Raw genomic sequence first — 26,260 nt, 5'->3', positions numbered from 1 at the left:
AGTCCAAGCCAATTCCTAGAGACAGATTGGGCCTCATTGCGAGTCTCCCAGTCCTGAAATAAGAGTGGTGGTAGCAACGTACAAGCACCCTTTCCAGACCGGCAGACTACAACTCTGCTTTCCTGGGCCTGTGTGCCTGGCGGGTCTGACCTGCCGGTGCAATGGCCCCGGAAAGCAGAGTTGTCATGGAAGCACTGGCACCGTTAGAAGCGGTGCTGGTGCTTCTGTGTCCCCACTCCCATGGAGTCCTATGGTGCTCAATCGGAGTGGGAACTAACATTTCCTGCCGCCTGACCTTTCCGATCCACCGAGACTTGTAATGTCCCGGTGACACCGGGAGGTCAGACGGCGTTAACTGTGTTTCAGTCTGGCAGCATCCCGCCAGTAGCACTAGCGGGTTACCGCCAGACTTGTAATGAGGCCCAATTGTCACAATGTAACCACAATTAACACCATTCTGTTATACGAAACAGAGTGAGCTGCATGTCATTATAATACTAAAATCGCTGTAACCATCTAAAATTGCAGTTTGCAGCATATATTTTATGAATGAAACCAATTTCTATTAAGTAAAGTGTATTGTGTATTACAGTTCACATCTAGATTGCGCCTTGCTGTTCAACATGTGTAAGCTAATGCGAAATGAAAAACAGTATTCTTTCTTTACCAGCCATGTTATGCAAATAACACTGAACTTGTATGTAAGATGCACTGTGGTATCTTTGGATGTACCATATCATAAGAATTATCTTTAAATATGTGCAAAGAAATGTTTGCAAGCCTTTACAATTATGCAAGGAAAATACTGTATTTTGAGTGCAGTAAATAATGTATCTATTAAGTGGACTTACATTTCAGTTGGAAGTGGGAGAAAGACATTGCTGTTGCATTGTGTTCTATACCACATGTCCTTTTAAGAACAGAAACTAAGTTCAGATCTGCTACCAGAATGCATGGCTATGAGCCTTGGTTGCCTAGGCAAAAAGTAGTTATCTTGACCACAGGTCAGCCATTTGCCAGAGCAAGTCCTCCCATTAATCAATAAGATCCATTGAAGCTGAGCTGAACACACAGATGGACATTTAAAATATGTGTTTATTTTGTTAAAATAGAAGCAAATACATTCCAGGAATTTCACAGTGCAAAGGAACATCATTCCAGCTCAAACCTCAACCTTTTAACTTATGGCAGTCCTATAAAGTATCATCTGTGTCTGTCTGTTTTTATGGTATGGCTCCCAAAGGGCCTGAGGCAGCTTGTATAGGTTAATAATTAGCATAGAAAGGACTCCAGTCCGCTGAAAACAAAATTGCCACGATATCCATTTTACTGAGCCCCAATGATGTAAATCAATGTTTTGCTTATAACTTTGTATCCAAACATTTCTATATTTCAATCATTTTTTTCATATTGTATGTTACTGGGGCATGTCACATTTCTACAGATACAGAATTATAGTATGGTATCAACATTCTATATCTCAATGACAAGATATGTTGCTTACAAAAGCTAGCCGAGAAAAATGGATTTGGGTTCCACATTGACCAGACCTTCACCTTGTTACATGACAAAATAATTGGGACCTATCCTAAATGTGAGGTATATCCTTGGGATTGCAAGCATGGGAAGAGATCCAATGAGAAAATGCTACATCAAATGAGACTGCATGGGTACAACTATTTTTCAGTGCTACAAGCCCAAACAAAGGGGAAGTGCCGCTATGAGGTTATACCTTGGATATAGCTGCAGGATGCCCTCAAGAAGGCCTGTAGTCCTGAGGAAGTTTGAGGCAACATTTTTTCCCCCAAAACAGAACTAGATCCCTGAGAAGAATTTTGAAAGCAGAGGACATATTGTTACTTCTTGCTTATTTGGTCAAGTTGCCTGGAGCTGCAGATGTCCTATCTGTCCTGAGCCTGTAAAATACAAACCTCAAAGTTTGAATTCAAATTGATGTGGTTAAAGAAAATAAAGTGCAATATATATCGACAATTGTTGAGGATAGCACAAGAAAATATGGAAGTTGATAATCAGTGAAAACATGAATGTTTATTGAATATGATTGTCTAGAATAAGTTATATGGATCTTATTTATGTTAACAAAATGGTGAGGATATGTTGAGGGCCACCAGCAAGAAAAGTACAAAGGAAATCTGGGGATAAATTGAGTCCATCCATAAGACTCAGGATGTCCTGCAGTTAAATGGAGTCCAGAGTCCACTTGGGTGCAACATTTTAAAATCTTTATTCTGCTCAAACTGTTTCAGAACAGGCTGCTGTTATTGGGAAACATATGTGCTAAACCACTGATGATATAGTGGAACTAATCAAAAGGGCAAGCACATCTCATGACCCTGGCCCAAATGGGCTCACAAAGATAATGATTAAGCAGGAGACAGAGTTGTGGGCTGCCTTTCTATTGGTAGTGTTTGGGCAGATTGAGCACGATCAAGCCATCCGTGACTCATGGACATGGGCCATTATCGTCCTGATTCTTAAGAGGGGCAGTAGGGAAGATACCAACAACTATCATCCTATGCTTCTGGATGCCATGGCAAAGATGTATGGCACTTTCCAGCTCAAGAGACTGAATGAATGGACGGAAGGAGCTGACCACCTGGATCCATTTCAGACTGGTTTCATTAAATGCTTGAGAACCAGCACTAATATTGCCCAAATTAACGTTCTTAAGGGCAGGGCATTGGAAGAACATACATTGCATTTGTTGACCTAGTTCAGGCCTTCAATATTGTGAGTAGGCCTAGGTTGTGGGACAAATTGGAGATATGGGGTTGTCCCAGGGACCTTGTGGAACAATTATGGCAACTACACACTGGCACTAGCCTGAAGGTAACGTTAAATATAGCGGGCATGCTATCGGATGAAATCCTGACCTTTAGAGGCCTTAAGAAGGTTGCCCTTAGGTTTCCGCCCTCTTTAATCTCTATATCTCTGATATAGGGCAGTCACCGAACCAAGCAATCTTGTTTCCTCCGAGGCTAGATGGCACTCCGATGGGTCACTTATTCTATGCACTTGATCTGGTTCCTATGGACCAGCCGCCCATCGGTTTGCAACACCAGCTGACTAAACTTGAAGAACACATTAGGGATAATGAGTTGGCTATTAACATGGCCAAAACAAGATATTGACCTTGGAGAAAGCACAATCGGGGACTAGATGCCATTTGGATGGTGTCTGGGTTCGACAAAGGATGAAGAAGTCAAATCGTTACAATACCTGTGCGCTTGTACAAATTCAAGCAGGGTTGAGGCCAAAGACAAAGAGTTAATAAAGATCAGGGCTAAAATGTCGGGTGTTCAAGCAGGGATTCTTAATGGGCGATTCTGCTTTTTCATGATCATTCCGCTGGTTGACTATTATAAATTAAAGTTAACAGCGGTTTTGACTTATGGTTCAGAGTCACTTTTTGTTATCCGCAAATCAATATGGCCGATAGCTCAGGGCCTTTTTTGGAAGAGGCTGTTGGGCATGCTGATCAACCCTAATCCAGGTGATTAGACAGGAATTGGAGTTGATTTCCGTAAAGGGGGTGACTGAGTGGAAATTTTTGTCTCTGTTCAGGAAGTATATATTGGAGACACCCTTCTCAATTTTTCAGTTATTAAAAGGTGAAATATTCATCAGTTAGGGATAAAGCTCTTTTGAAATGGGAACTTTATTGTGGGGAGTTCCTGGAAAAAGCTTCTGCCAGTAGGGAAGATCTGAGAACAAACCCAAAAAAGAGTAAAGAAGAACCAGCCGAGAGCAGACGGGATGGAGAACTTGGAAGAGGCAAATTACTTTTAATTCTTCTATAATTTAAAATATGAAGCAAAGGCTGCGTGTGCTCTTCCTAGGTATTTTATGAAATTACCAAATAGCTATTACAGAGCTCATGTCATGAGGCTAAGGTTTAGCTTATTTCCTTCTGGTGAGGTCTTGACTGTGAAGTCGGATAAAGTACTGTGGTATGCACAATGTCGCTCCTGTACCCAAATTGGATCTGTGGAAACCATAGGCACTCATTGTTATTTTGCACATCTTTTACAGACCAAACAACCATGTCCTCTGCAGGTTTCTTGAGTACACTAAGTACTTTGACCCCGGCGGAGTGGTGGAAACTTTATTTGAGAGGGGAATGTTTTTCACTGGTCTTATCAGCAGTGTCCTTTTTAAACAGCATACTCAGGAAACCATGAGGACTCTTTCAGACTTGGAGGAAGGTCTTAACGGGTTTATGCATTGATTTACTTGTGATAAATTGGGGGAATTGTTTTTAGATTGATTTTGTATATGTGAATAAAGTTTTTATGGATTCTATGTAATGAGTATGTTGTTATGAAATGATGAAATTCGATGTTTGTTTTGCATAAATCTTTGTAATAATCCAATATAGCAATACGAAATAAAAAAATAAAAATGAATGTTTGTGTGCATTGCCAATTAGTGTGAAAAACCAGGCAGGTTAATTTGTCTTTCTTTTATAGACTAGCTGCCATTGATGTATAATATTGTGGGTGAAAGCCCCAGTTTAAAGCTGGGGGAACACCAGTGGTTTTGAATTTACTAGATTAATAAAAACTGAATGTTCAGATCAAATACAGCCTACAATTTTGGAATGAGATTATTTTGAAAGGGATCTTGGATCAAAGGACACTATTCTATAGAACTAAACCTTTAAAACTCAGATATATTAAGTATATGAAGAGATAACTCTCCTGGTTGCTGTCCTATAAACTCCAGAGCCCGAAGGGAGACCAGGGAAATATATCAATGCATATGCAAATACCGTTGAAAGTCACAAGTTACAAAGATTTGGACAAACCCAATAGTCCTAACATGGTAACATGTTAGGAAAGTTATTTTCTTATTCCACAACTGCAACTAGTCCATAAGAGGATACACGGGAGAGTCCCTGAAACAATATCGTCCAAGGTCCTAGAACCAGTAGGGCAGGATTACAGAAGGAGCACAAGGCCCACTCCAGACAATGGTGATCAATCATAGAAGGGGAACTTCAAAACCATGCTACTCATGCACCCAGGAGACCATTGAGAAAGGAATGTAGGGTGCACATGTGCTCTTGGGTATTGGGTTTAGATTAGAGCAGTCTGCTTGGCGGTTCTGAGTGAATGGAGTTATTCAAACTCACAACCCAGTAAGAATCCAGAAATGGACCGCCAAACAAAAAAGGCACGTGAGAAGATGACCCTCAAGGTCAAGAACCTAGCGGCAGATCAAAGAGAGACAGGAATGCTTACGAACCCAGCAAGTGTTACAGATGTGCCTAGGGATTATAGAGGGTACAAAAAGCCAGCAAGAAAACAGTCCCACAAAAGAGGCTATGGGTGCAGGTGACCCAATATGTCCCACAAAGGAGCTGGGGCAGATTAGCAGCAAGCTACTCAGACTTCCAAAGAAAGACCAGGAGGAACACCCATATTTATACCCAGAACTATATTACATGGGGTCAGGCAACTGAAGGCAAGGAAGAGCCTAGCAAATACAGTGAGTACAGCCAACTAGGAAAATGGCAAGAAGCAAAGTGCCCTGTAATGCAACCACCATCAAGGAGAAGTAGGATGCACATTGTAAGTGAGCCAGTGCCCAGTCATTAGGCCCACATTTGGGTTTTCAACAGCAGCCAATCTTCACAGCAGTCTTCTAGTATGGCTAGGTTAAGCCAGACCACCAATCACACTCCAGGCATCACTCAAAGACTTTGGTTGCAGCCAGGTAGACGTGCCCATCAAACACATAGGCACTTACATGCAAGAAGTAGATTGTGAATGAGTCTACAACAGTTTAAACCCCAACAGAGATTGACTAAATGTGCACAGGGTTCACTCTAATTAGCAAAACAGTCATTTTGGTATTGTAGTCATCACCAAAATGTAAATGGCCAAAAATAAAATGCCTGGTAGCGTGTTTTAAAAAATAAACGTCTACCCCAATGGCCACCATAAAGGTGCCCTGGACTATTAGTTTGGTAAAAGGCCAACAACCAAGAAATTACAAAGCTGCAGAGATTTCAGGTGTTATTCCATGGACTAGTGGTGGTCTGTTGCTTGTCTGAATATCTGGGGAGGATTTCACTTCAGTTGTATTTAATTCTACCTATGTCCCAGCATGTTGCTGCAGATATGAGACCAGATAGGAGTGGTTCCCCCCAATCCCCCTGCTCCCCTAATCATTGCAGCCTTTCCTTGGCACTTTGGTTTCCCGTGAGTGTGCAAGGCTCATCACGACTTGGGCTCAATGGGGAAATTTTGCGCTAATACTGCCGGTTGATTTCCCGCCGGCGGTATGAGCGCGAATCTTCGGCGGATTTCCCCCCAGCTCAGAGCTGGGGCGAAATCCACCGAAGTCCTGATTTGGCGGACCCTTAAATCCGGTGGTAATAGCGCTACCGCCGGATTTAAGGATTACCGCCAAAGTCGTGATGAGGCCCTTAGTGACCCCCATACGTTTCATTTGTATTGAGGGCTAGCAATACATAAGATGGGCTGATCCAGTTGCAAATGTGCTGGCAGTGCTGCAATTCTATTTACCACACCGATCTGCCACAACAACACAAAAATGGGGAGGCCCTATTGTCTTTAATTGTTTGGTATACTGCAAAGTCTTTAGAATAACATATGGGACATAACTTAATATCCGATAGTGTGATTTATTTCATACAATACGATGTGAAATCAAAGGGGTAACATATATTCAAGTTACCTACATACATTCAAACATTGGGAATAAAACAGGTCATTGATTATAAAAACAATTTCAGTTGTTCCACCCCTTCCCTCGCAGGACTTATAACTGGTCTCATGAGAGGCACTGCACCCAACCAACATGCACATTCACATTCATGCTAATACACAGGGCTCATACATGAACAAAAGCAACCGTGGGTAGTGAAGATAAAATAAATGAACACAGTATCACAAAGGAAAAAGGGGTTAATTGGAGACTAGATAAATTAAATCAGCTCCTTTTATCTTGTGTACAATTCCAGCAAGCACTGTTACAAGATAGAATAGGCAAACATCCAATTGTCAGAAAGTACACTCTTCTGTCCCACCACCACTGGTCGTCCACCACCGGGTGTCCGAGGGAAAGCCAGGGCCAGACCAAGCCATATCCGCTGGGTTGCAATACATATATGTCATACATATGGTGTGCTAGCAAGTGCTGCTGCATGCAAGCGGATGCAAGCTGGCGCCTAGCAAGTGCACCCGTCGTTCAATGCTTGCCTGTCTGATTGGTAGTAACAGGTAAGAGAGGGTTGGGGGAGCGCGCTGTCAGGTCACTCCTACTTATTTGATCAAAGGAACCCTTGGTCTGCAAAACAGTATGGGCAAAACAGGCGGGTAAAGCTTCCTGTGAATCATTGCGTGGAAGAAGCTTGGGAGAAAATCAAGGTAAGAATGACTGAATAAGGAAAGGCGCAATGTGGGTGCGCACTGACCATGGTACTGGAGAGTTCGTAAAAAGTATTTGTGAAAACATGTTTGTAGAAAACATAATTGTGAGCAAACAAACATCACCAACATAGGGGTGGCCCGTGCTCACCTCTGTGAAGGGTTGAGTGCACTCTTGTTTCTCCGATTAGATGTGTCTCTCGCAGGGCCCACCAAGGGGTTCATAATCTACCAGGGGAGCGGAGTAAAGACAAGTGAGGGCTCATATGTCTGCAGAGTGTGGCCAAGAGGTGGTAGCTTCCAGCGTAAAGTGTCAAAACTAACATGTCAGTTGATGCAAGCCACTGGGGCTTGTTGCATCTAGGATTCTCAATTAAGAAAACACTGGCATCTGGATCTGTGCCTGTGACAGGCTTGTTGAAGTCTGGAAGCTTGGTGACATCTGTTGCACATGGCGTGTGGTTGCCCATAGCAGTGTTATCTGACTCCGTCTGTATCCTGCAAGTGTTAGATCGGACCAGGCAAGTGTCATGGGGTTACCACTGCACACCAGCTCCATGGTTTCAGTGTCACGTGACATTCCCAAGTAAGCTGCCATAAGATGGTGCCTCACTGGCGGCCATGTTGGACTGGTGCTGGCTAGGTGGTAAAATACTGCTAGTGCTCCACTAGTTCCACTAATCCCACTAAACCAGGGAAACTGGGGAAGGCCCGCGGTGAAAGTGGAAGAGAATTTCAACAGGCAGTTTGGCTGCATCGGTGCATGGATAAAGGGATGCTTACAGATTACCCCTTCCAAGAGAACCATATGAGAGCACTGTCAGATGCAGAATCTTGGTTCATGATATGCTATGCCTGGAGGGCACACATGCCCATCATATTTCGGAGGCACATTATGTGTAGGATCTTAATTCATGATGCACCATTCCCGGGGGGTAAACCAAAGTGTACCACATCATTGGGTAATACAAGCTGCCCAAATGATTCCATCGTTTAGACCACTAATGTGTGTCTTAAGGCGATGGATCCAAGTTTGTTCCAGTTTCAAGAATTTAGCTGGGTTCAGGAAAATAAATGGCTATGGTTCCAATTGATTAATCACTAGCCATCTGATATCATCGGGTCCATAACCGTGGTTGTGATAATGTTGCAACAACGGTGCATTAGTAATGTTGTTTCTAATCCTGCGTCTGTGTTCCCTGATCTGAGTCCCGGCCTTCCTTGTGGTCATGCCCACATACAGTAGGCCACAAGGGCATAGGATGGCATAGATCACATTTTTAGAGTTGCAATTGCTGAACCAATTGAGAGTCCAATTTAACGGATGGTATGTGAATACTGCTTTTGTTGGTAAAAGCGCAAACTGCAAAGTTGCCACAGGGATGGCGCCCAGCAACCCTTGTGTGGCCGACCTGTCCATCCAGAGTAAGAGTGGCTTGTGCTGGACCATCTCCTGATCAAAATCTGAAATGGACCAATTTGGCCCTGATGCTCATGCCCCATTAAAGTGTAAATAGTGGCATATGCGATGGGCATCCTGTGGAGGTGACTAATTGCCAATATTTTTTTAACAAATTTGCGTATTTGTTTATTTTGAGTGAAAAAGTGGTCATACAGATCACTCTATCCATGGCTTCAACAGGTTCTTTGGGGGTAAGCAAAGCCTCTCGACCCATAAAATGGGGCCTTTTCACAGAGAGTTTCACAATTTTACAAGGATAGCTACGTTGTCATAATATCTCCTGGGCCTGGTCCATGAAGTCTACCAAATGTGTGCAGTTGCAACTTAGTCTGAGGAACTGCCCATACTGGAGGCTATCGCGTAGATTCCTAGGGTGTTGGCTCTCAAAGTAAAAGTGTATTTCTGTCCCTGGGTTTCCGAAGGAGGTTGGAATAGATTATCCCCTCTCTATGGCTGAGATTCAAATTCAAGAATGGTATTTGTTGCTTGCTGAAGTTACTTGTGAATGTCAAATTACGATGACATTGGTTCAGCCATTTCACAAAATCCAGTAGCTGTTTCCTCACCTCTGCAGATGAAAATAATGTAATCTATGTAACAATGCCATTGGGCAATGGAGACTGAGTAAGGGTTGTTGTTAAAGACAAATCATTTTTCAAATTCTTGCCATAAAGATATTGGCCAGACTCGGGGCAAAGGAGGCACCCATGGCAGTGCCTTTCTTTTGGTGGAACAGTGTCATGTCGAAAGCAGAAAGGTTTTTTCACAGAGCAGAGGTCTAGCATCTAATCTATTCTTCATCACCCTGAGGGCTTAATTCTGCGGGATGTTTCTATATAACGCAGCAATATCAAGCATTACCAGGATGCTTTTCGTAGGTTCAAAGTCAATTCCTTCAAAGGTTTGATCACAGACGTGGGGTCTCTCAAGTATGATCTAGTATTAGTCGCTAGAGGTTGCAAAACTGTGTATATATATATTGAGCAAGCGGTTGCATAATGGAACCGCAGAGTGACACAATTAGTCTCCCCGATGTAATAGTGGTTGATGCGTGCATTTTGGGGAGAGCATATATCGTTGCTACTATGAATTCTGTGGGTGTCAAGAAATCAGCTTCCTTTCTGCTATTCCTTCCTCAGAGTTCCACTATCTCTGACTTCAATTGTTCTGTAGGATCATTTCTCATTTTGGAGTAGTGCCCCTCCTTTTCCACAGCAGTTTTAACCATATTACAGTACATGTTGTTGTCCATCAGGACAATGCCACCGCCATTGTGAGCGGGTTTGATGACCAGGTCTTTATTGGCCATCAGGGTCCTCAGGACGTCTTTCTCTTCTCGGGAAAGATTACTTGTCTCATGCCAGGTGACATTTTCCAAAGATGGCGGGTAATTCTCTTAGTACCATCTTCTCGAAGGATAGGATCTCAGCAAGGGATCTCAGCATCATTCGGAACAAAGTTTGACTTAGGTCTGACGTTGGTATTATCAGTCTCTAACATATTTTCTCATCCGAGAAATAAAGCCATGAGTCGGATAGACCTGAAAAATCCTCTGAGTTCTAATTCAGTTTGATTTATGGACACCTGTTGTGCTGGTACAAAATGAAGACCTTTTGACAGGATGCTCAACTGCACCTTGGTCAGAGGAGTATTAGCGAGATTGAAAACTGGATATGGTTATCTCGGATAGTTCCTCCTGCGGTGTCGAAGTAGTTCAGTCTCCCGGGAAACCCTGTGTTGTCTCCTGGTCGGGGTGGGCGTCTGGGCTGAAATTGGCCAAGACCTAAAAAAGGTTGTTCGGAAGTTGTTGGTAGTCCACCTGTCCCTGTCCCGGTGTCTTTCTCTGCCGAGCAGCAGCTGGTATCTGAGAATGTCACCCAAGGTTTTATGGGTTTGCTGTGGCCTGTATAGTTAACGAAGGGTGGTGGTTTGTAATCAGGCAATAGATATGGATATACCCTTTCTTTGTCAAAGAGGCTAATATCTCTTTGTAATTTCACAGATTTATTCCGTTAAGTAAAGTTTTTACCCTCTTTGTTTATTGCCTTTAGTTTGGCTTTGGCGTCTACAATTGTGCTGGCCAAATAAGTTATTTCATTCAGTTCTAGCTCTTGCTGGATCTTGACAGCCAGTCTCTCTGCCAGATGTATGGTATGTAGCATCAGTTCCCTAGAGCAATATGTGGCAATCTAGCTGTACCCAATTTTATATTCTTTGTCTCCTAAAAAATAAGACGGGAGCCGTTTGGATGTGTAGACCCAACCGGATAATGTTCGCCAGTAGATATTTTTGAGCAGGTGTCCATCCAGTTCAGTTCAGAACTGCTACTTTTTAAAACCAAGCAATTTGTCTTCAGTGATCTTCACTTGATGTAGATCGACTGCCGGTAGGTTAGAGCGAAATTGATTGGCCACTGACGACTGTCTGTATTTGTGCTTATGTGAGACTTGTAGTATCCAACTCAGACATCCCAAGGCACACACCAGTGGCAGTGAACCAATAAAGCAGGGAAGGTGAAGGGTGATTTGGGAAGTGCAGAACTCAAATGCAATGTGTCCACTGATAAACATAAATTAAGAAAATTAGGAATGGGAGTTGGTTGGCTGCCAGGCAGGCCTTTTCTCAAAGGGACTATACACAAAGGGCTGAACGTCTATTACTACTGCAGCCTCTGTTTCTGTGGTGCCATTCTCTTCCTCCTCAGTATTATACTTTGCAGCAGCAGCAACACAGCCATGCCTAATCAGGATCATCATCCACATCGTCCTCATCATCATTATCAGTCAATGGTGGTGGAAGAGATAGCGATCTAGAATGTTCCTTCAACTGTTTAACTACACCATGTGTTGCTCTTTGCTTATCTTCAGCATATAAGATATGCACCCTGTTGGGTGTCCTGACCCACGGTTAAGCTATCATGCTACAACATTTGGTGCTGTGGGCTTAGAAAATTCAAGATGGCGGAAAACCCACATGTGCGCCGAAATCCAGGAAAGCTGCGCAGTTTGTGCGCACACCAAAATGGTTGCCTCACTTGCCACCCACCAGTGCGAGAATGATAGGCCGGGTTGCCATGAGGGAAATGGGTTGCCAAAGGAAAAACAGTAGCGCCGGTTAGCTTCAAAGCGCTTTAAAACCACCCTGTGTTTCTCTGAAGGCAGGCTCAAAATGTCTATTTTAAACATTGCAACACATCTAAAAACTCACTGGACACCAGCAGACATTTGGTAGAATGGAGTGTTGTGTGCCTACAAAATCTGGGAAATGAAGAACCCAAAACAATGCTTATAACAAAACTGCTATGGAGTCAGCAGTTTAAGTTGCACTGGATTTAAAGACACTAAAATCGAAAATGTTTAGATTAAATGAGTGACCTATGTTTGGTGTCACATGCCTTTGTAACTGTTGAAATGTCATAGTTTTGCACTTAGAATCAGCATTCTAGCTGCATGTGTAAAATTGCAAGTTAATTTAAAAAGCAACAAAAAAACATGACAGTCTGGCTTAAGGAACTTGATTTTGCTTGACAGCTACCCCCATCAGGAGTGAAACTTGAGTCACAACTGTGTTCCCAGGCCTATCTGCCTTTTGCTGGCCACACTAAGGATATACCATCTCTCTGATAATTGAATTAAGGGGAGCCCCCTACAGAATACAGGAGCTCTGAACAATGTAACCCCCTTCACCCAGGCAGATGGTTTATGGCAGGAGTCGTAAATGGTCGTAAAAAGTGGCTTCCTCCTGAAGGAAAGGGGAGGAGCACTGCCTGTGAGAGCAAGATGGCTTGGCAGAACTGGAAAAACCAGAAATTCAACCTTGTGCTGAGGGTAAACCACACCCCTTTGGGGGCCAGAACATAACTCTAAAAAGATGGATAATTCATAGAGCGGACATGTGAAAATTTTATAAATGATACCATAATTCTTGTGATTTTTCTGCCCACGTTTTAAGACATGGTAGGACCCGGTGGTATGTTCAGGGGGGTTTTAGCGGAAAAGTGGATATTACTCTAAATGTATGCATGTTAAAAATCTGAAACTTCATCAATTAATGTCCCTACTCCCTGCGCACATGTATGTAAAGTGGGGTCAATGTCAGAAATGGCAAAATCAGTTAAAAAGTGAAATATGTGCCATTTCTGAATGCAAGCTCCTAGAAACAGCAGATTTGGGACAGAGTATACCTCATGTGATATGTGACATGGGTATGTAATTTCAAACAACTGTGTAACTGTGAAATATGTGTTTTGATCATATATAGATTTGGGTGCACAGATGACAGGGGAGTTTTTCAAGAGATCATAAATGGCTGACATCACTCTGACACAACTTAGCTCCCCCAATCAGGGGAGAAATGAAAGCTGGACCAATGACAAGTGAGAGGGGCAGGTTTAGTTATGACCAACACACACACCCACTTGCAGAACATATAAATGGACTACTGAAACTTAGGTAGAGACCTTCATTTCCATCTGCAGCTGGAAGCTCTGCCGGAAAAATCCATACTTACCTCCATCAACCTTCAGAGAGCAGACATAGAGACTTCAATCTATCCAGAACCAGAGACCCAGACCAGACCAGCAGAGTAGAGCTGACCTGTTAGCAGAACCAGAGAGAGCTGACCCAGATCACTGTGAAGTGCAGAGACCAGAGGCGAGTTTAAAACCTGACCAGATCCATGGCGAGGCCCATTTCACTCAAGAATATAGTGTGAGTACCTAGAAAACTGTGCAGAACCAATCTCTTAGTTAAAATAATATAATTCAATCCTATTTTAATCTAAGTAGAACTGCCTCCTAACTGTCACCTGTCATTTGTAAAGCTGTCACTTGTCATTTTCTAGTTGCAAGCTGCACTTGTCTTTTTGAACTTTAACATTCCAAATCCGAAAAACGACCTTTATTTAATCGCTCATATCTCCGTAACCGTTTGTGCTAGAGACTCGCAGTAACTTTCACCTGGAAGCTGAGATCCTAGGCTTTCTTAGGACCCCAAAACGATAGTGATAGTCCTTGTAGTTCCTCTGTAATAGCGCTCGGCGCATTCGCGAATTTTACTGCGATTTGCAAATTTCTTCACGTGTAAAAATCAGCTGCTGCTTGCCTTCCATTTGCCAGAAAATCGTTTGCCTCATAAAAACTATCCCTGAATCATTGCAAGAGTGAGCCTGAGCTAATATTAACTAGATATCACTCACCCTGAACCTCTGAAAGGGAATTAAAAGCATTTCCAGCATATTTCTCATCCATTGCTAGCACATATAAAAGTATTTGGGCCTGTGTTTTCAAAACTCCTATCTGTTTTCTTTAAGCGTGCTTGGGGGGGATTGAACTGAATTACATTGATTGCGTTTCTGAGAACTGTGTGCTTCCCTCCCATTTCCTTGCATCCCATAAAGGGGGGGGGGAGTGAATAGCCAGAGAAAAGTGATTACATTGTTTGGTTGAAATCATATTGAGTATTTTCTGTACTGCATTCATTGAATAGTGCATCCACCTGAGCTTACATAAAGCATTCTTTACCACCGTCTTCTTTTGTTCCTATTTACCAGTGTGCTATCTTATCCATTTCATGTCAACTCATTAGTGATTATAAAGAAGTGTGCTAGTGCCGGGGGGCGTGGCTTGGACGCCATGTGAAAGGACGTGCCTGAACGGGAGCTCCCGCTGATCCGAACATTATCCGGCTGAATCCGCGCAACGGCCGCTACGATGTGGCATAGACGATGATGACTGTAAATGCGAAGCTCGGCTGCACATGTGGATGCATTCTCATACGGGATTGTGCAGCGCTTGTGTACTCAGGAGCCGCGTGAAGTTTTTGGGCCGGAGCTTCGCCGGCAGACAAAATGGCTGCCGTCGCTTGATGTTGGGACAAAGGATCGGGGACCGGATCCTGGAGGCGATTCCCTCAGTTCACGTTCAGCGCGATCCAGCGAAAGCAAGCTTGACTGGAGGTAGCCGAAACTGTGTGGCGACGGGGGGACATAGTGCCCCCAGGCCTGGGGCCTAAGCGAGATCGAAGGGACGCTCCTGATCGAAGATATGACGAGCAAGCTCCTGAGGGCGAAGAATAAACAGCCCACGCTCGACGAATTTGCCAAGACATCGCCTCGCACCGAGGGGACCAGGAGCAAAGAGAAGGCCCAGCCCAAGGAGATGGCCGCAGGAGGAACGAATCAGGAGGTCCTGGCAGCGATCGCAGATCTGAAGGCGACATGGGAGACCAAACTCCAACTTGCGGTGGCCGAACTGAAAACTGCGATGGAACTTCAGGTCGGGGCGGTACAGGAGGACGTGAACCTCCTGAGGCAAGATGTGCGAACCCTGGCCGAGCGCACAGAGACCCTGGAGAAGGAGATGGGCCCGACTGTGGCGGAATGCACCGCGCACAAACGAGAGATCCATGCCCTGGTGCAGAGGGTAGGCAACCTGGAAAGCAGGGCTGAAGAGGCAGAAGGTCGGGCCCGCAGAAACAACATCCGGATTGTGGGCCTACCGGAGGGAGCTGAGGGCCAGAATCCCACAGATTTTATTGAGACTTTGCTGCTGCAGGAGATCACCGGAGGTGCCCTAACGCAGGGATTTGCAGTGGAGAGGGCACATAGGGCCCTGATCAGAAGGCCACCGCCGGGTAATCCGCCCAGGCCCGTGATCGCCAAGATCCTCAACTACAAAGACCGGGAGAAGATTCTGGAACATTTTCGTAAAGGGGGCACCATACGGCGAGGGGAGGCAACCATCACTGCTTACCCCGACTACACTCTACAAGTGCAGCGCAGTCGGATGAACTTTGGGGCGGTCAAAAGGCGCCTGCGGACGGCCGGTTTCAAGTACATGTTACTCTACCCAGCCAAACTTAAGGTCTTCTTCAAGGCTAAGACGCTGTTTTTCGACACCCCTGAGGAGGCCATGGAATGGCTCGATGCGCAGAACTGCCCTCAGGAGCCTGATGAGCAGATGGCAAACGGAGCAGGGAGAGTTAAGTGAAACAGTGGGCCCGGCGGACTTTGAACATTTGGACTGGAATATAGTCTTTGCCACTTTGTGATGGGGATGTACTTTTTAACTGTTTCGAACATGGTCCGCGAGCGCGGATATAAATGTGTAGGGGGCATCCGAGGGCCGTTTTATTCGTACCCCAGTGTGTGGTTAGGTTAGTCACTGTGTGGGGTGTGACACCCTGTCGGGTTCTCTACGGGGGCTTCCGTAGAGAACCGAACACGGGGATGCCTGAGATCCAGGGATGGAGCTGGGCAGTTGGTTGGGTCAGGGGGGTGGGGGGTGTTAGTTGTTATGTGAGCCTGGGGAAGAAACTGAGAAGGGATGTAGTCGGGACTGGGGGGAGGCGATCAGACCAGAGGGGGAAGTGGGAGCTACGGATAAATCATGGGAGTCCTTAAGGTATTGACATGGAATGTTAGAGGGTTGAATAGCTACCTGAAGCGTAATAAGGTCATGTTGTATTTGAAGAGGCAGAGGATAGACGTGGCCTTGTTACAGGAGACGCATTTGACACGGGATAAACTTGAAATGGTGCGGAGAAAATGGAGGGGGACAGTGGTTGGATCCACATTCTCTGCGTATGCCAGGGGTGTGCTGGTTTGGGTTGCACCACATGTCCCGTTCAAGCTCTTGGGGGAGGTTGTGGAGTCGGACGGGCGGCTGGCCATGGTTCGGGGGATTGTGGAAGGTACAGTTGTCTGTATCATAAACACTTATGCGCCCAACCAGGACACAGCGACTTACTTCAAGACACTGTGCGCGAGACTCGGTGAAGGGATGGGGAGCACAGTAATCTGGGGTGGAGACTTTAATTGTGTGCTTAACCCCAGGGAGGACAGGTCGGATGACAAAATGGTTAGGCCCAGCCCAGCGGCCAAGGTGTTGCAGTCGCTGCTAGCGGATCTAGGCCTGGTAGACGTGTGGAGAGCGAGACACCCGGGTGGGAGGCAGTATTCGCACTATTCGGCTCCGCACCAACTGCACACGAGGCTCGACTACTTTTTTGCCACTCCAGACATTCTTACGGAGTGTGAACAGATTGACTACAGGGCGAGGGTCCTCTCGGACCACTCGCCCCTAATCATGCATTGGCGGCTGCGCCCCCCACGTGCACGGATTCCAACATGGCGCCTTCGGGCGGAAGCGCTACGGGATCCGGTATTCAAGGAGGACATGAGGGAGGAGATAGTCGCGTATTTTGAGTCGAACACAGGGAGTGTCAAATCGGCTGGTACTTTGTGGGAGGCTTTTAGGGTGGTGATGAGGGGAGTTGCTATCGCGAAGTCCAAGGGATTAATGGGCGGAATCCTGACCGACCTGCGAGAGGCCGAGATCGAGCTGGAAAAAGAATTGGAGAAGGGTGGGACCGATATGGAAGTAGTTACTGAGCTGCAGCAGCGGTGCTCTGGGCATTGGGACAGACTTTGTAACCTGAATTATACGAAGTACATTGAGAGGTTGCATGCGGGTGGGGACAAGACAGGCAGGCTCCTCGCTTGGCTATATAAGAGTGAAACCCCTAGGGCTCCGATCCGATCGGTCATCACCGAAGGGGGTGCGGAGATCGATACGCAAGAAGGGGTAAATGGGGCATTCGCAGAATACTACCAAACATTGTATGAAGATCGGGAAGGGGGGAGCCGAGAGGAGATAGATGAAGTACTCGGGGATATAGGCCTGCCCAGAATCGGCGATGAAGAGCGAGAGGAGATGGATGCTCCGATCACTCTGGAAGAGCTCAGAGAAATAGTGCGACAGCTGCCCACTTGCAAGGCCCCGGGGGCGGACGGGTTCCCCAGCGAGTTTTATAAGGCGTATGGGGAGGAGGTACTCCCACCCATGCTGGACATGTTTAATGAGGCGTTTGAGCTGGGACAGCTACCAGAATCACTCAGGGAAGCGGTCATAGTGCCACTCCCCAAGCACAATACACCGGGACACGGTTGCGGCTCCTATCGACCCTTGTCAATGCTGAACCAGGACAGCAAGATCCTAACAGCTGTCTTGGCGGCTAGAATGAGGAGAGTGATAGGCAAGCTGATTCACCCTGACCAGACGGGCTATGTCCCGGACAGAAACATTACCCACAACCATAGACGCCTACACAGAGTGGTCGAATGGGGATGTAGCAAAGACGGCGAAATGGCGATAGTGGCGCTGGATGCGGTCAAGGCGTTCGACTCTGTTCGTTGGCCGTGGCTGTTGGCTGCACTGGATCACTTCGGAATGGGGCCAGGGTACAGGAGGTGGGCCGAATTATTATATAGCGCGCCTCTAGCCAGAGTTCGTACGGGGGCAGTAGTGTCGGATAGGTGGCAGTTAGGTAGAGGCACCAGGCAGGGATGTCCTTGGTCCCCAATGTTGTACATCCTGGCCCTTGAGCCCTTGGCAATTTACCTCCGGCAACAGTATGACCCGGTGGGCATAGAGGTGGGGGGGAGAGCCATCTGATATCCCTGTATGCCGACGTTATGCTGTTGTACCTCCAATACCCTGAAGAGAACTTGCAATATGTCTTGGAGGTGATGGAGAGGTTTGCTTGGCTTTCTGGTATAGCGGTCAACCCTCGGAAATCCACCCTGTTCCCGCTAGGCGGCTATGTGGGGATACCGGCTGAGAGGTTGCCAGTATTGCGAATCCCATGGGCGACAAGCACCTTTCGGTACCTTGGCATAGACGTATATCACACGACCGGGGAGGAACACAGGCACAATACTGAATTGGCAGTGGGGAGGATCGAGAAGTGCATGAGGTTTTGGGAGAAACTACCCTTAGCGATGATGGGCCGGGGTGCTATGCTTAAGATGGTTGTGCTACCTAGGCTGCTGCATTATTTCAATAACATTCCATACATGATACCCAAGGGGTTTTTTGCTAGACTACATAGGGTATGTAGAGATTTCTTATGGCAGGGCTCGCGTAACAGGGTCGCATTGTGGAAATTGCAGAAGGCTTATGAGAAAGGCGGCGTGAGGCTGCCGAACTTTGAGGCCTACTACGTGGCAGCGCAGCTGCAGTACGTGGCCAAGTGGCTTTCGGACGACGAAACCCCGGAACATAGACTGTTGGGAAAGGACTGCTCCCCCTTCTACCTGCGAGAGATTATTTGGGTATCCGGCACATGGATGAGGGGGCGTCCTAAGATGCTAGCGTTGGGCAGGAACATGTGGCGAAGAGCCTGCCGGATGATGGGGGATCCCCTGCCGTGCATGCCGCAGCTGCCGCTGGTGGCCTTGGCAGGGGAAGACGGACAGCTTAGGGCCATCCTGCGAACATACTGGGAGTCAGTGGGGCTGGTCACTTTGGGGGATATTTGGCAGGATGGGGCCTTGGCGGAGTTCGCAGATCTAGAGGCGGGGGCGGGGCTGCATGCGGGGCAATACATGACGTTCCACAGAGTGGTCAGGGAGGTCCGGAGCACTTGGCCCGAGACCGTATTGGCTGACGAGCCGGATGCGACGCTGGAGATTATGTATGACGCATCCGAGGGCGGGCATGAGGTCTCCAGGCTGTACGAGATGCTGATGGCAAAGGTTGGGAAGGATTTGGGGTACCTGAGGTTGGAATGGGAAACAGAGATGGGGGCCCCGATGGCGGATGGGCAGTGGGAGCGCGCCCTGGGGTACCACAAAAAAGTATCGAGGAATGCCAGGTTTAAACAGATACAACTATATATCACGCATAGGGCATACATGACCCCCCTGAGAATTTCCAGATTTCGAGACGCTGGGCGCCAGGCGTGTCCCAAGTGTAACACAGAGAACGCTGATATGATTCACATGTTCTGGGCCTGCCCTGTGATTGCAACCTACTGGAGTGAAGTGGCGCAGAAGCTGGCAGGGAGGGGCATTGTACTTAAGATAGATTCGGCCTGGGCCTGTTTGCTTGGAGGGTACCCCGGGGCGCGCAAGCTTCGGCACGTGGAGAAGCTTAAAGATCTGGCTTATATACTTGCCAAACGCAGAATAGCCATGGGATGGAAATATTGTCAGAGGCCACGGGTGGAGGTATGGTGGCGTGACCTCCAGAAATGGGCTGCCGCCGAGACGACAGCATGGTGGGAGGCCAGCAGGGCGGGAGGGGAGGAAGAGGTGAGCTCCCTCACGGCATGGAAGGTGCTATTGGCTGAACTGTTTAGTACGGGGTCGACCTCGGCTGGATCTGAGAGCAACGGAACCCCACCACACGGAACGGACAATGATGGGGGACACCCTGCAGGCTCATAGGGGGGAGGGAAGGGGATTGTTAAGTTAATTCTGTTCTGTTTTTTCTTTCTTTTCTTTTTCATATCTGTTGTTTGGCCTTTGTTGTGGCTTGATGTGTTCTATTTATGTTCTGTTGCACTGTGTGGTCGTTATAAAATAAAATACATTTAAAAAAAAAAAAAAAAGTGTGCCAGTGCCAGATTCTCCGTTGTTAATATTTATCATATCAGATTAAGTGTGATATTCAATTATTAATTTACTATAAAGCGTGATATCTATATCTATTGTTTAAATTATCAAATAAACCTTTTAACTTGCAAAACAGAACTACTTCTTGGCTCAGTGGGGTCAGGAGGATTCCAAGAGAGGGGGGGTGTTATATAGGGGTAGTCATCCAGAACGCATGAACTGGACATAAAGATATATCAATAAGGGTTTTTCATTCAGTATTATAGACTAGGCGTTGACTTAGCTGTAGTGTTGAATTGAATCCTCTTACAAATTGGGGGCTCGGGCCGGACGTTTGGGTTAGAATACCACTTGTGCAGCTTAATACAGTGTGCTAACTGACGGGATACATACATCCAGTCGGATCACCACGCTGCATTACGCTGTGAAGCATTCCTCAAAAGGGACACTCCAAGAAAAGTTCTGTTCTGCAAAAAAAAAAAAATACAAACTTCTGTAAGTCAGGACAGAGACCAATCTCTAGAATGACGACCTTAGTAGATATGAAAATAGCCAGAGAGCACCTCTTGCATAAGCTATTTGTGAGAGGTGAATGGACCGAACAGGGCCAGGATGCGTGGTTGCAGGCCATCACACAACAGGTCACTGAAACAGGGTCAGATATATATAGAGATCAGGGTCCCTTACATGTGGCCCTGAGTGAACTATATATGGCTCCTAAAGCCAAAGAGGAACACAATAAGATTGCCAGGATAGCAGCATACCTGTACCTATACATGGGAGACATGCAGGATAGATGTGCTGAAAGCCAAAATCTGGCAAATAGGCAACAGATGGCATTACAGAAGGCCCAATCTGATCTAGACTCTTCTGAGCAGAGGCTGCAGAGGAGCCAGGAGTCAGAAAATGACAGCAGACAGTACATCACTAAAATAAAGGAGGATATGGATATACTGCAACAGGAAAAGGCTGACCAGGATACTAGATTTCTGGCCCTGCAGAAGGAGCACCAAGACAGTTTGGACTCCTTACTGCAGAGCCAGAAAAGGCTGGAGCAACAATTAGACTTTAACAGGGCATGCACGGAGCAGGTAGCCACCCTGCAAAGTCATCTAGATAGAGTGAAGGTAGAGAGCAACAAGCTGATTTTGAAAGACCTGGATACCCAGGCAGAGTTTGATGAAGAACGCCAGAAAGCTGGTGCCTTTCAAAGGCAGAGGGACGACCTGGCGGCACAAATGCAGACTCTTAGTCAGGAAAGAGACGCCTTAGGCCAGGAAGTCTGCCATTTAAAAAGAAAAATGGAAGAAAATCACCTGGCCCACCAGGGACTGGGTGATCTCCAAAAAGAACACCAGAACTTGTTAGAGCACACCAGGAGGGTGGAGGATGCTCTAGCAAGAAAGGAGCAGGCCAATAGGGACACAGCTCAGGAGGTAACCCTCCTGCAGCAAAGACTGGCCCAGTTCTCCAGGACCAACCAGGAAGCACAGAGGGAAAATGAGGCTCTCTGCCAGCACAATGAGAGGCTCCAGCAACAGGTAGCGATGCAGGAGAAACTGATAGAGTCGAGTAAGGCCTTAACAGAGGAACTGAAAGCACAAATGCAGGCTCTTGCATTGCAACAGGGAGCAGGGGCGGATAGAGATGAGGTCCGCTGGGAAAGAGAGATTCCTGACCATAACCGCAGGAGCCCTAACACCAGGGGCCTTCATCTCCCCCAGTCCCTGGACTCTACCACCCCCATGTCCCCTGGCGCACATGAGCACAGGGCCACAGGGATGGCAGATTACTATCCAGCTAAGAGTATGGGGCTCATAGGCCAGTACCACTCAGGAATGGAGGGGTGGGCACCCAAGTACAGTACAGTTCAATGGGGAACCCCAGGAGAGTAGGCACATTAAGGGCATCCTGAAAACCTATGCCCAGTTAGGTCAGTGGAGGGGGTACCCATCAAATCCTGGCAGCAAGGAGGAATCTGAAGACTCCTCTGAACTGCGCAGGACACAGGAGACCAGGTCCCCACATTCTGCCAGCCATTCCCAGGCTCGCAGAATCCGGGAAAACCTGGAAGAACAGACGGGAACCTCTGGGAGCAGTGCCTCTGAGTCCGAGGACGAATGGACAAGGGTTACCCGAACCAAAAAGGCCAATAAGGCAAAAAGGGCCTTGCTTAAGGACCCCTTAAAGCAGATTAAGGCAATCAGGAGCGTCATCACGCCTTACCATAAGAACGCTAAGTATTCTGTTTGGGAGCACTTATAGTTGTTTGAACAAATGATGGAGACTTTCCATTTGAAGGACAGCCAAAGCTGTATTCAATATGTAAAGTGGACCTTCTCCCCGGAATACTCCAGTTTCTTTGCGGGGCTGGAGGACCAAAATCATTTAAGAAAATCCTCAAGAGGCTCGCAAGGCAGCCTACAATTTGCAATGTGGGGAGGATCAGGCCCCACAAGAATTTGTGCAGGAGTTAAAGTGTGCTTTTGCACAGACCACAAGAAGGGTGCGCACGGATAGCAGAGAATTTATTAATACGTTTTTCCATGCCTTGCCCAAATATATCATGACCCAGCTCGTGAGGGATTTTCACGAGAAAAGATCTTTAGACTGGGTCATTGAACAGGCTACCCGGATCTATGAGGTGCAGAAACCGGTAGATAGCAAAAGTAATGCCCAGAAAAACCCCAAAGCCAACAGCACCCCTGCTGCTGCCAAGGTGGCAGAGGTAAAGGTCACCCCCGTTTTGGATTTGGAGATGGGGGGGCCTAAAAACCTACCTGCACCTAATAATGCTAGGCCCAGGAGGTCCTCGGGTCAGTCACAGACAGGGAGCCAAGAAGGCAGCCCCACAAATGGGGTCCCTCGCTCTCCTGATTATGTAAGTCCCCGTTACAAGGGAAATCGACCCATCCTGGGTTATGTGTGGACTCCTCCAGCCCAAGGGGGGGGATCCAGCCAAGCACCAAACCCATGGAACTTCCCTCCAAACTTCCCACAGGAGGGCAGAAATTTACCAAACCCTGGGCAGAACTTTTTCCCCAGATATCCACCCGACTTTCAGCCCCAAAACCATCCATCCTTCTTTCCCCAATTCCCTGAGCCCAGACCACTGAATCCGGGAGAGGGGAGGCCAAGGGTGGAGGGGTACCCAAATCTTCCCAACCAGGGGTAATACCAAAGAAGGGATAGCTACCCTTCCCGGGATCAGCCCAGGGGAGAAAACAGGGCCCCGTATCAGCCTGAGCGGGTTTCCCAGTTAGAGCGCCAGGTTCAAAACATGGCGCGGGATATGGGTCACATACTGAGGGCTCAGCAGAACCCTCAGATCAGCATGCCGGCGCAGAACGCACCCAACTCTGGACCTGGTGCTCCAGAACAATGACGGGGGCAGCACCCCGATAACTCACCGGTTCCCAGGGAGGAGGCACGAAGGGAAGAGGGGTGTAAAGCCTTGGAGGAAGCTTCCTTCCTCACTTGTAAACAGCCCCTGGAAACCCAGGAACCGGAAACAAAATCTCTTGCCCCTGACAGTCTGTCTCCTAAGGAGCAGAGGGGGGGTAAGAGAAACATAAGACCCAAACAGACTCAGTTTGAGGAGGAGGTACAGATCTTCCAATTTGAGGGAGAGGGATCCTCAGAGGATCCTGGGAAAAGGATATTCTCCTTCAGGGAGGGGGGAACTCCTCCCAAAGAAAAATGGGTCCCTAGGGATGCAAATCCAGACTGTGGAGATGTGGAGACTGAGCTACCGCCGCCCACCATCTCATCCCAGAACCAACAGCTAGAAAATCCCCTGGTTCAAACCCATCCTGGTGACTGCCTCCAAAAATGGGGGGGCGGCCCAGAACCGGAGCCAGGGGAACCCACAATGGCTCTGATCTCCAGTTGCCAAATTTTTCTTTCAGATTCCCAAGGCTCTCCACAGAATTCTGCCCAAATCTCTTCTCTCGCCATTTCCAAAACCAGAAAATTAGCCCACCAGTTGTCCAAAAATGTACATTATCTGTGCCCCCTTGAGGAGAAGGAGGGAAGATACTATGCCCCGGTACAAGTACAGGGGCAGGGTACAATTTTGGCACTGGTGGACACTGGATCTCAAGCTACCCTTCTGTCCAGAAGGGCCTTTGACGAACTAAATGCAGGAAGGGGAGAGAATTACCAAATTCCTCTCACCTCTCTTCCTGGACAACTGCAGAACTTTGACGGGAAGGAAATTCCCGTTGAGGGGACGGCAGATTTGGACATTAAAATTGGGCGACATAAGTTGAAACACCCGGTCATAGTTGTGACCCCAGAGGGCACTCCTTGTTTACTAGGGAATGACCTCCTGAGAAGGTTGTCACCCCTAATAGATTTCGTAAATAAGGTCCTCTGGACCCAGACTAGCCGACCAATAAAATTAAAACAGAGTGTTAACCATGTTAGTTTAAACGGCACCTGCCACATGGTTGAACAAAAATCTGACCAAGTAGAATTCCACTTCCAGAACAACCAAATTCCAGACGTGACAGTAATAGCAGTAGGACAACAGACTGGTGATGGGGGGTCCTCTCTATTTCTGAAAATCAACCTTCCTTCCAGTCTAAAGTGGTATTCCACGCTGGAAGGAAACACTCTGAAATTCTATACTAATCCACAATCAGAAACTCCCACTCCTATAGTCCAGAAAGATGTGAAATCAGCTCAGAGCCTGGCTGATATTCAGCAAATTGGAGAGCAGTTGTTCATCCCTGTGCAGTTAAATGATGGGAAGGACTATGTTCTCGCTCGAGTGTGTGTGAACAACGGTAAGAGCTTCATCAGCGAAGCCATGTTTCGCCAACTCCCAAAAGATCCAGCCATTCCCACCTTCAAACTGATAGACAAATAGGAAATGGACCTGGAAGCACCTAATTCCAAACATCTCCTGCCAAGCAGGTGTATGCTCAAAATCTCCATTGGCAACAAGAGCATAGTCCATAATTGTTGGGTCGTGCGAGAAGTCACTGCCGCCTTTTACTTAGGCAGTGACATTCTCAATCGCTTTGCCATTAGTTTGGACCTAATAAACTTCAAAGCTTGGTCCCGATTAGCGGATAATCCCATGGGCTTTGATGATCCAGAAAAAGCCTTTAGGTCAGCTCAATTGCTACCTTATGCAGTTGAAATTCCGATTAAAGAGGAAGTCACCATCCCAGAAAGGACCCGACAATTCTCCCTGGAAGTGAAAGTTAAAAGGGGACAAGAGTTGAAAAACCCTGATGCTTACATACATCTAAATGCTTCTCTCCAACAGCAAGGGTTGGGGGTAAACCCAACTCCATTAGTCAACATAGAACATGACACCATTCCAATAGAGGTGGATAACAGCGACTTGAAGAGTATTACTCTAGCCGCAGGCACCATTATTGGAATGGCGGTTGAAGACCGACATTTTTCCATCGACTTAGTAAATGAACTGTTAGGACCAATCCCCAAGGACTGTTTTGACAGTGACAGTGATGACAATACAACACCAGACAGGATTTTTACCCGGCATGGGGGGAACTTCCTGGTGTACACTTCTTGCCCTTATGGTAAGGAAGATGTGACTTGTGACTTCAGGAGGGATGAGGTGATTTTTCAGGTCCATGAGGGCTGCCTTTCCCACCTGAAGCCTCCGGTCCAAATCAGCACTCTGACCAGGGACCTCTCCACCCAGCTGGAGGAGGCCGCTGAAATAGCCAAACCAGAAGTCTTTCCAGGCTTCAGGCAGATGGTGGAAGAGAGAGTCAACCTAGCTGATGCCTGTGTGACTCTGGAACAAAAGCAAAAGTTGAAACAAGTTTTCTTGGATTTCCAAGATCTCTTTGCGGTAGACTCATATGACTGTGGCCGCACCGACATCCACGCAACAACAATCCCCACGGACCCTGGCATGACTCCTGTGTTTGTGAAGCAATATCGCTTGCCTCTCGCATCAATGGAGTCCCTTACTGAAATAATTAAGAACCTTGAGCCC

The sequence above is a fragment of the Ambystoma mexicanum genome, chromosome 6q, assembly GCF_040938575.1.
Source record: "Ambystoma mexicanum isolate Mex_15411 chromosome 6q, UKY_AmexF1_1, whole genome shotgun sequence".
Taxonomy (NCBI): Eukaryota; Metazoa; Chordata; class Amphibia; order Caudata; family Ambystomatidae; genus Ambystoma; species Ambystoma mexicanum.
The sequence above is the reverse complement of the archived record's forward strand: the minus strand, read 5'-3'. Positions refer to the sequence as shown.